Here is an 11,984-nt window from a genome sequence, read left to right as displayed (position 1 = left end):
ATTAGTTGGGTGAATGCATTGTAAGGTATAAAAATGTCAGATCACTGTATTATACACTCATGACTAGTATAACTAATATAATATCATATACCAACTATACTTAATTAAGTTTAAAAATGATCCTGGAGAATACTTAATTTCATTTTAAAAGTTCATGATATATTTTTATGTGAAAAAAATCTGGCTACAAATACATAATCCCATACTTGTAAAAAATTGTATAGTCACAGATAAATTAACCAAGATACAGAACTGTGGACACCAGAAAGTTAAACACTGGTTATTTCCAGGATGTGGGGTTATGAGGAACTTTTTCTTTCACCATTGTGTTTATCTCTGTTTTCTTATTTCTCTACAATAAACATGCAATGATTTTCTTATAAGGAAAAAATATTAAATCATTTCATTAAATCCATTACTGAAGTGACTATATTTTTTAAAATTCTTTTTTTTTTTAGGGGAGAGCATGAACACAGTCCCCCATTGCCACAAATCATGCAGTCGAGTTTCCCGCTTTCGGGGGAATCGCAGGGGCCAGCACATCCGGAGTGCAATGTGTAAGCCTCGCCCTGGGAAAACCACCTCCGTAATCAGGGCACCTTCTCTGCCAGGTGAGTTTGATGTGACTATCTTTAATGTCATAAATATCTCCATCAAAGTCAAAGATTCAAAGCAATCATCTACAGAGTATGATAGACAATACAGGCAATTCAAATTTTAAAACACATCAAATCCATTCATCTTCCCTAGAATTTACCTTTACACTGTTGTTGCATCAGTTCTTCAACTATCCTATGGATTACAGCCATAACATTGTGTATCAGATGATATTTTATTCCTAAACTGAAATCCAAGTGTCAGGCTTCCGCTAAAAGAAGTTTTTTCTTTCTCTTCCAGCTTCTCAGAAATTGGCTTTTACAAAGCAAAACAAGAACTACAAATGTACTTGGATGTGGCCGTGGAAAAGCACGGACTGGGCCATGAGACAGCTCTGGGTTCCATCCTGGCCCTATCACTTACTAGCTGTCAATAATACAGGTGTCCAATCTGGTGAACTTCAGTTCCTTCAACTACAAAACAGATGTCACTACCACCTGGGCACTGTCATGAGGATTAAAAGAGATGACATGCATAAGGCATTCAAAACAGGCCTCTGGCCCATGGCAGGCATACAGTAAACTGTACCTGTTAGTATACGTTTAAAAATTTGATATTTAATACTTACATTTTGCAGCCAAACATCATACATCTTAATCCAATGGAAGTGTTAAAGTTGCATCATACTTCTCATGTAATCTTTAAAAAAATAAACTAGAGAAGTGTGCGATATCAAGGTCCTTATTTCTTAACTGCCACATGATCATTATTCATTTATGAGTATGATTACGGAGCTGAATTTATACATGCATGATGTTTATGCATACGAGGTGCTTATAAATGGCTCATACCATCCTCATGTCATTTAAGTTATATTATGGTGACAACAGACAAAATACAACAGTTATAATCAAACTACTGATTTAGACATTTTCTGCAGCTTTAAAACACTGACTTATTTTGTAGAGCAGGACAGAAGGGAGCGATATGACTTTGATTAGTCTTGCTGCATTAGATGAATTTGGAGTAAGTGCTGATTTTCACATGATTACTCTAATAGAGAGCCCAAGGTACACAGAGAGGGAATGATCCGCCCACCTTGAACAATTAGGGAGTGGTGGAACCAAGTGTGGAATCCAAGTCCTAGAAGTCTAAAGCCCAGGTTCTCTCTACTGCACTGAATAGAGTAGCAGAAACATTTAAATCTTGAGCAGGCTGTGAACCTACAGTTACACACACAAACAAATTCCCAGTTTCAAAAATACATATACAGGAGGGAAAGGGGATGAGTGCACCCAGATATTAAAGATGTAATAAAGCTAGAATGCACATAATGCACATATGCTACATACACTATGCTATGGTGCCAATGTAATGATAGACAAATCAAAGGAATCAAGCAGAAATTCTGGAAGTATTGGGTATATGATAAGTATGGCATTTCAAATTGGAGTAAATTGCTCCATTTACTGGGGCAAACAGATAGATTAGTTAACGTAATTAGAACAACTGAAAGGGAAAAATCTGTCCTGGCTGGGTAGCTCAGTCAGTTAGAACGCCATCCCCATATGCCAAGGTTGTGGGTCAGATCTCGGGTCAGGGAACATACAAGGAGCAACCAATGGATGCACAAATAAGTGGAGCAACAAATCTCCCTCTTAATCTCTCTCTCTCTCTCCCTCCCTCCCTCCTTCCCCCTTCCTCTCTCTCTCTAAAATCAATCAACAATTTTTTTTAAAAGAAGATTATACCAAATAGTAACTTCCCACTAACTTTACACCAAAGGCTAAATAAAACTTATTCTAATATTTTAAATTTAAATGAAAAATATAAAATGATAAAAGAACCAGAAGAAAAGTAGGTACATATTTATCTGATCATCAGGGGTGGAGAAGGGTTTTTTAGGGAAAAGGAATAGTCATAAAGGAATAAGCCACATTCCATTTACATAATAACGGTAAGTTTAAATACATAAAAGACACTACAGGTTAAATCAAAAGAGAAATTACAAACTGGGAAAAAAGCATCTTTACAGGCAGAGTTGGTGAAGAACCTCAATGTGATAAAAGCCAGATTGTATTTAGTCCTTATTAGGTGTACGACAAGCTAAGTGCTTTGCACATAAGGTCACCTCATAACCCTATACGGGAGATACAGTTAGTGCCACTTGTATTTTTTATTTTTTGTTATTTGTTATCTTTAGAGGGGGGTAAGAGAGGGAGAAACGGAAGAGAGAAACAATGATGTGAAAGAGAAACAGATTTGTTGCTTCTCATACACTGAACCTGCAACCTAGGTATGTGCCCTGACTAGGAATTGAATTGGCGACATTTCAGTTGGTGGGATAAAGCCACACCAGTCAGGGCAGTTCCACTTTAAAAATAAAGAAATGGAAACACTGAGTGGCTAAGAAGTAACATGTCCAAAGTTTCACAGTGGATAAGTAGCAGAATGGAGATTTAGATATAGAACTCTTTCTCAGTTCCATGCTCCTAATTTTTTTGCTCTATTGACTTTTTAAAAAGTCAGTATTGAAAGAACACCTCAACTACAAGATGGGCAAAGTAATTTATAGAAGAACACATACAAATACTTAATGAACATATTTTTTGTTATACATCAGTGGTAACAAAAGAAATGTATATCGAAACATACTGTAAGATATTTTCCCTATTAATTAGCAAAAATATTTTAAAATTCCAATATCTAATTTTGGCAAAGCTGATGAAAATAAATATATGTTCAAATACGTTTTCCACTTGTGGCTGTTTCTTTCCCCCTTCTGGTACCCCTATAATTTGGATGTTGGAATGTTTAAAGATGTCCTGGAGGTTCTTAAGCCTCTCCTCATTTTTTTGAATTCTCATTTCTTCATTCCTTTCTGGTGGGATGTTTTGTTCTTCCTTCTGGTCCATTCCATTGATTTGAGTCCCCGTTTCCTTTCCATCACTATTGGTTTCCTGTGCATCTCCCTTCATTTCAATTAGTTTAGCCTTCATATGTTCCTCTAATTTGTGACTTTGTTCCTCTAATTTGTGACTATAATCTACCAGTTCTGTGAGCATCCTGATAAACAGTGTCTTGAATTGTGCTTCTGAGAGGCTGGCAGTTTCTCGGTCGCTTAGAGTGATTGGCTCTGGGACTTTGAGTTCTTCTTGCGCCATCTTTCGGGTTGTTCGTGTCTGTTCCATAGCAGGATCAGAGCCCTAAAGTGTTCACTAGAACAGGGCAACTCAGTCGCTGGGTTGTGACGTTGTACGTGGGGGCGGGGTCAAAGAGGGACAATGGCTCTCACTGGTATTGCAGGGCAACTAAGTCACTGGTTTGTGACGCTGTATGTGGGGGCGGGGTCAAAGAGGGACTATGGCGTCCTGTCTGCCGCCTGCTGCCACGAGGACGGCTAGATCAGGAGTGGAACCATAGAAATGAAGAACACATGGAGGGTTAGAAACAGGGGGGTGGGAGAGGGAGAAGGGGGGAGAAGGCACAGAAAATAGCATAGATGGTAGGTAGAAAATAGACAGGGGAGAGGGTGAGAATAGTGGGAGAAATATAGAATCCAAAGAACTTGAGACACGTGGTTATAAACTAAGGTGGGGGAGAATGGTGGGGGAGGGAGGGTGCGGGTGGTGGGGAATGAAGGGGGGGAATAGAACAACTGTAATGGTATAATCAATAAAATATATTTTTAAAAAAAGAAAAAAAAGAAAATAAATATATGTTTTGGGAATGATACTGCTTTCAATTACCTTAAACAGAGATTTTTTTTAAACAGATTTAAAAATTTAAGCATATTGTCCTTAAAAATGTGTACCACTTTCAGCCAGCCATTCAACTTCTAGAAAAATAATTCTAGAAACTTCCTCAGAGATATAACAAAGATATTAATATAAGGATGGTTATCATTACATTATTTACCATTATGAAAATTTAAAAACAAGCTAAATGTCTACTAATAGGGCTTTGATACATAAATGGTAAAATATTTTCATGATGGAATAACATGTTAACCATTAGCAATCATTAAGTATAAAGTTACTTAAAATTGGGAAATGTTCAAAATACATTAAGTCAAAAAATCTTAGAAAACTGTATGTGCCATTTTTAATTTTTGTTTGGGTGCTTATCCACTTTTTCCAAATTTCTATAATAAATATGGATTACTTTTATATCAGGAAGACAATTGTTACTTTAAAATACCAATTAACTTTAATAAGATGAATACCAAGTTTAAGATTATAAAATTTAAATATGGTTTCTACTTAAAATTTAAATGTTCTAAGTTTTGGTGTACATGGGAATTCAAAGTAAGAATCAAAGGTTAAAGGCTCCCATGTGACCCAAGCCAGATATAAAAGCAGGGCACGGATTTCTATATAAAGAAGCTGGCGGTCAGGCATTAAAAGGAAGGTTCCCAACCTACTACCATCACCAGCTCCCCCCCAGGAGATTAATTGCTTTTCAGTATTAAAATCCATAAGAGGACTTATAAAAACCTCAAACAGAGATAGGTATTTTTAGAGGAAATAATAACATGTATATTCAAGATAGGATTGATCCTTAATTTTCTACCTTTCCTCTTAGGTAACATCAATATTGTAATTTATAAATAAAGTTGTTCGAATTGTGTGAATCTTCTGAGATAACTGATTTCTAATTTTAAAACAGTTAAAAGATAAGAATGCCAACATATAAACAGTATGCATTTCAAACCACAGCCAACTTTTATACTTCATAGTGAAAAGATAGAGGAATTCCTTTAAAAATAAGAATAAAAATATCCCCAAAAGAAAAAAAAATTGTGTAGTATTGTTTTGCAAGTTTTTCTGGCCAATGTGATAAGACATAAAACAGATAGAGAGATTTAAATTTTGGAAAGAAAAAGTTAACATTATCATCAATTATAGATGATATCATTGTCTAAATAGAAAACCCAAAGACATGAAGGAGAAACTATATTCAGAGAAATCTGACAGTAATAGCTATCATGTATTAAAACCCTGTTCTAATAAAGGACACATGGACAAAAACTAAGGGGGGATGGAAATAGGAGGGAGGTGGGGAGCACGGGGGAGTGGGCTGGGATGGGAGTAAAAGACAGAAAACTGTACTTGAATAATAATTAAATAAAAATAATAATAAAACCATGTTTTAATTGTAAAATACAGTGGTACAATGTCCAACACTGTAACATGGTATTCTTGGGCTCAGGCATCTGTTAAGTAGCAGAGAGCTGAAATTCAAACTCAAGTCTGACCAATTCCAAAGACTGCACAGACTGTGTTCTTTCCAATGCTTTGCTCTATTAAATGGATAGTTATAAGGCACATGTGTGCACACACACATTTCCTATATGAAAGTAATAACCATCACAAAAGTCTAATTTAAAAAACCCCATTCACAAAGCAACAAATTCAACAAGGTTTGTGTATAAACAAAACAAGGGGAAAAACCCCTATGTGTGTATATACATATATATACATAATAAGAAATAGAGATGAGGCAAGATTTAGACAGGAAGAATAAACTTCAATATTTAAAATGTATATTCTAAATTCATTGTTATGTTAAATGCATTCTGATCAAAACCCCAAATATTTTGTAGGGAGATAATTCTCACATGTGTCTAAGGGAAGCAAGTAAAAATAGTACAGAAAATTTTGCAAAGAACTATAGGCAAAAGGGGTAGTATATATTAAAACAATTATAAGTCTATAATTAAAAGACCCTGGGACTATGCAAGGGAAAAAAGCAATTAATAGAAAAGAATAGATAAACTAGGACTAGATCTGTCTAATATACTTACTAGAAGTTGGTTTATGTTAAAGGTAGCATCAGTAACCATCAGAGATGGGAAGAACTATTCAGTAATTAATTATTGTTGGAACAACTGGCTACCAATTTGGGGGAAACATCAAGGCAAATTCTTACCTCACACCTTATACCAAATAAATTCCCTAGGGTCAGTAGTTAGAAATGTATTTTTAAAACAGAAAAGTAAGATTAAAATAAATAAAAATAATACTTGTCAAAATTTGTCATACTGCTGGGGAGAAAAAAATGTATCATAGCACTGGGAAGAGAAGAAACTTTAAAACTTTAATGCACATAAGGAATAGACTACATACAATTAGAAATTAAAGGGATATATAAAAAAGAAAAGAATATAAATTGCTTAACCCAGCGATTTCCAACCAGTGTGCTGCAAGAATTCTTGAAACGTGTAATTTACCTGACTGTTTAGTCAGGGCCACTGACCTTTCCCCACTGGACTGTCCAATAAAAAAATGACAATAGTCAACACAACAATAGCAATGTGATGTGAATGAATCAAAATTATACCAATTTTTGTCAGATTGGCAAAAAATGTATTTTGTGGTGGGCTACAGAATTTGGAAAATTCTGTAAAATGAAAAATGAAAAATGTTGGAAATCAGTGGCTTAACCATACAGAAATATAAACCATCTCTGCAGCTCTCTTTATAGAGCAGGTCTAATCCTTCCCCGCCCTCTTCCCCCAGGTGTGTTTTCCTTGCCTCCCTCTCTCTCCTAAGCTCCAAGGGTAGGGAGGATGGAAGGAAGGAAAGGAGGGCACTAGGAAAGAAGGAAGGAAGGGAAAAATAAATATGAACTATCTCTATGTCAAAAATAAAAAAGCAAAACACAAACTGAAACAATATTTTGTAACAAAAATTACAAAAGAAATATATATTAAGCAAAGTAGCTTTTAGTTTTTTCTTAAATTAGAAAAAAATGCCCAAAGTCCATCGAGGCATAATAAAATGAGAGAATACTTTCATATGCTATATTGTTAAGGCATTGGAAATGGGTATAACCCTTCAGGAAATTTTATTTACACTATATGTACATATTATTACAGGTACATGTTTAAAAATAAATGAAAAGGCCTGGAAATAAATTTACCAAAATAATAAAAAGAAGTGAAGAGGGTTGTATTTTTTCTATTTCCCAAATTTCATGTAACAGCATTACTGTATTTTACTAACTTAAGTAGAGAATCTTACACATATTGAACTGTATATGTTGTTTCCTTGTATTACAGAATCTGGGACTGGAGACACAATTTTCAATATCATCCAAAAAGCAATCATTCCACTTAAAACATAAACCCGTGATAAATAGGTCTTACATCTTTCTCTTTACCCTAGAAAACTAATGCTTTTGCAGTAGGTGTCTTTTTTCAAATCAGTAGAAGATCTTTGTAAAACTAAAAATGTGTCAGTGATGAGTTAGCCTCCCAATGAAAGCACACACCTCAGCAGGCTGGTCCAGTTAAATGCCTTGGCTCCTGCCTATGTGCTTGGGACAAAGATCTTCAAGGAGTCCTGACCATCCCAAGCTACTAAATCTCCTTTCTTCAGGATGGAGCTCAGAGCAAGTCCTGCTCACACATCTCCTCTCTGTAGCTGCCCGGAAGAGCCTCAGAGCTCAGCTAGAGCAGACAGAGCACATGCTTGCAGCCACAGACTCCAGGAAACAAAAAGGGTACAAGGGGCCTTCTCTTCAGGCCTTGTTGCATCACACAGAACCCAGCAGGAAGGTTCAGCTGTGCATACCAGCAAACACCAACACTACAGCAACCACTGTCCCATACATACCACCATGAGAGACCACCTTCTGCTCATGAGAATGCCTAGTATCAAAATGTCAGAAAACAACAACTGTTGGCAAGGATGTAGAGAAAATGGAATTCTTGTGCACCGCTGGTGGGGATGTAAAATAGTACAGCCTGTATGAAAAACAGTATGGCAGTTCCTTAAAAAATTAAAAATAGAACTACCCTATGATCCAGTGATTCCACTTCTACATGTCTACCCAAGACCTTATTGACAACATCAAAAAAGTAGAAGCAACCTAGGTGTTCACAGATAGATAAACATGATGTTGTATACACGTACAAAGGAATTTCATTATTCAGTCTTAAAAAGGAATGACATTCTGACAGACTCTACAACATGGATGAATCTTGAGGAAAGTATGCTGACTGAAATAAGCCAGATACAAAAAAAAGCAAATACTCTATCATTTATGAGACAGAAATTAGAATGGTGTGTGCCAGTGGCTGGGTGGCGGGGCAATGGGGATATGGATGGTGTGGTGATAGCATGACAACAGGAAGGCACTTAATGCCACTGAAAATGGCTAAAATGGTAAATTTTACGTAATGTATATTTTACTGCTGTATATATGAGTGTGTGTGTGTGTGTGTGTGTGTGTGTGTGTGTACTGCTGAAGGCACCACTCACATTCAGTGAGTATTTTACTCAAAGATGAAGACTGTTCCTGGCAACACTCAGTGACCCAGGTCATACAGGTAACCAGATGTGCACTGACTTGTAGCCAGTTCTAGGTAACGAGAGCAGGGTGATGTTTGCTTCTGAGCGTCACATAACTCAAATCAAAGAACATGGGACACCACAGGATACAATGCTAGAACCATAAAACAGTACCAAGCAACAGCAATTTCCTTATCTCTGTCTCTGCAACTTAGGATTTTTTACAAAAGCAATTTACAAAGGGCAAAGTTCTCAGCCCATGGAACTCCTGGGGTTTGTTTGGTTCCTGCGGGGCTGACAGAGTTCTCTCAAGTTCCATGGAGAACCCCCGCAATACCCTTCCTGGGGCACTGCAAAGGATGACACCATGCTCTAAATGAGGCTAGAAGGAGGCCAGCTGAGCAGTCTGGTCTGAGCACTTGCTTCCACAGTCTGAACTCCAGTTTGGGGGATTGTTTTGAGAACTTAATTTAGCTGTAGTCAAACATGTCCATTTGTAACTTGCCTAAATAAGTCACCTGTCCCTAAGCCGGGATCCAGAAGCCCTATTCAACTTCTCCAGCATTGTTTGCTGGACAAAGTTACAAGCACACTTTTCTTTCCAATGGCTCTCTGAAGCTGTCTTTAGTCTTTTAAAGACTCTTTGGCCACCTACTGGATTTTTTCAGTGTGAGAACTGAGCAGAAAAAGAGCAACTTACTGCCCTTGTTCAAAGGAAAGTGAGAAGAGTTGCAGACTGGAAGCTAGACAGACTTTATTATGCAGTCCCACCGGGATTTGCAAGAGAATAGCTCAGACACAGTCTGTTCCTACCCTCCTCTTAAGGAAAAGGCCAATTACTTTCCTACCTAAAGAGTGTGGCAGGAGAGTGGAACATAAAAGCTTCTATGACATCTTTATCCTGGGCACAAGGAGGGAAAAATAAAAGGCGACACAATTCGAGTAACTTTGCTATTGCTTCTAAGTTACCAGGAGGAAAAAGGTTTAAATGACTTGCCAGTTTTTTCACATATGAAAAAGGATTATCAGCTACTTTCACTTTCTAACTAACAACTCTAGTCTTCTGAGTTCTGTCTGTGTAAGGCATATAATTTAAACTGAAGTCATTTCGATTAATGGAGATACTGAAAAAGCTTTTTTTTTTTTTTAAATGAGCATTCTGTTGGATGTGGCTCTTGAGATCAGAGAGCAAAGCTAGAAAAAAAAATGAGAGTTACAACTCATTCAGGAAGAGCACAGCAAGAGCCAAAGATTCATTGGTGAGTTTCTAACTCTGGGCCGCGTGGCAGAGGAGAAGCAGGTTCCTGGTGGAAGCTGAGAGGCTGAACTGAGGGCATGCAGCAAGGCAGCTGCAGGGTGTGCTGGGCACTGGTGAGTTCCCAGTTCCAGCAACACTGGTCACAGTCGTGTAGAAGAGCACAAAAACTAAGTTTTCAAAAACAGATCAGGGTCTGAGATGTGCCGGTAGTTAGAAACTGCTCCTCGAGTACTAATCCTGACCGGTGGGGCTGCCTCTAAGGAGAAGGCCCTGAGAGAGGGTTTCAAATGCATACATGTCGGTGTGGGGCCTAGTGAGTGTAACTTTCTCACTCCTTGGAGTGGCCCCACACTCACTGGTGCTAGCGTCAGTGTGAGGGCAGCGGGACAAGGCCATGTTACTGCGTGCAAGCACCACCCGTGTCTGCTCTGTCGTCAGGAGGCGTGGCGTTGGTCCGGAGTCCCAGAACCCTGCCAAGCTCTCCAGTTGTCTGGTGGCAGCCCGTTCGGTAGTAAAAAAAGTCAGGAAAAGAAGGGAAAGCACCAACTGGCCACCGGCTGGGGCACAGACACACGCAGATGGCTCCCCTAGCCAGCACCTCTCTCAGTGCTTTCCATCCGCCTCCAAGCTTTCTCTCTAGCTGTTCTCCAGGAGTCCCAGGCTGCCTGAAGGACGGCTTCTACTTGCTCCACCCTTGTGGACATGGTCTCCTTTGGCCTTATTAATGCTAATGGGGAGGGGGGTATCAGAGCAACAAAAACTGGCACTGTGAGCAGGTTTAGATCATGAAGTTGGATACAAATAAAAGTTTGCATGTACCAAGAGCCCTGACTCCATCTTGAGCCCAAAGGTTTGTCTACATGATCCATTTAACCCTCACCACCGCCCTTGGAGGCAGATATATGCCCCCACTGTGCAGGAGACAGGTTTAGACAGGTTAAATTGCCTAAGGTCAAAATGATCCCAGCTCACTCCAAAGTCCCTACTTTACCATCACCGTTGCCAACGGGCTAACACCAGTGCAGGGGTCTCTCCAACTGGGTTGGTCTCTATTTGAAATAAGGATTCTGACTCTCTTCAGAGGGGCTGTGGTAAACCAGACCAACAAATCTAACCTGCTTTGTTAGGTGCCCAACTCTGAAGGGCACTGGTCTGCTGAGTACCACCCTCCCAGACAACGTGCCTTGCCCTGAGGATAGGACGTGACACAGCTGCTTAAGTGCCAGATGGAAGGCAGAGGCTGACTACCCATTTCTAAGAAAGGGAGTAAACTCACAATTACTGCTTGCCAGCTAAAAACATACTTAGCCGTAAATACCCTCCTGGAATTTCTCCCCCCAAACACAAGCCAGGATGCCAGATTTGAGAAAGCTGGGGAACGACCCTTACTTAAACCATGGCCCAAAGAGTTACAAGTGGTAAGGAGGAGACTGGGGAAAGAGACAGGGGAAACTGTTCTGAGTACAGAGGTAGTTTTCTTGCCTGCCCTGTGAATGTACCAAAAGTTCACCAAGCTAACAGTACAAAGGTTAGGGAGTGACTGATCAGCTGGGCAAGAGGTCTGCAGCTGAGACTGCCGTAGCTAAGTAATACTACGACGATCAGCCACAAAGAGGGCTGAGAGGAAACGTGGCATCACAGGTGAGGGGGCTTCATCGACAAGCTAACTGCAGTTTCAACAGGAGGAACCATCCAGAGAAACTGGTACACCTGAATGTTTTGAACTCAGCTACATAATAAATGGTGTTCCGCTCTGCACCACTCACCATTCCAGCTACCTCTGTGTGTGTGTCATCAGCTACACTTACAATAAGTGTTTCAAATTACAGAAC

The 11,984-nt window shown here is 38.9% G+C and overlaps 1 non-coding gene across 1 annotated transcript; it reads right to left on the bottom strand.

Moving 5' to 3' along the window:
* Positions 1-455: 455 nt before the first annotated feature.
* Positions 456-619, bottom strand: LOC118986487 (U1 spliceosomal RNA). Its single transcript, XR_005066385.1, has one exon. It is a non-coding gene; the product is annotated as a U1 spliceosomal RNA (small nuclear RNA).
* Between the last annotated feature and the right edge of the window lie 11,365 nt (positions 620-11,984).

This window comes from Sturnira hondurensis, unplaced genomic scaffold, assembly GCF_014824575.4.
Source record: "Sturnira hondurensis isolate 20B ecotype Veracruz unplaced genomic scaffold, ASM1482457v3 Scaffold0004271, whole genome shotgun sequence".
Classification (NCBI taxonomy): Eukaryota; Metazoa; Chordata; class Mammalia; order Chiroptera; family Phyllostomidae; genus Sturnira; species Sturnira hondurensis.
Note: the sequence above shows the minus strand (reverse complement) of the source record. Positions and strands in the feature narration are given on the sequence as shown.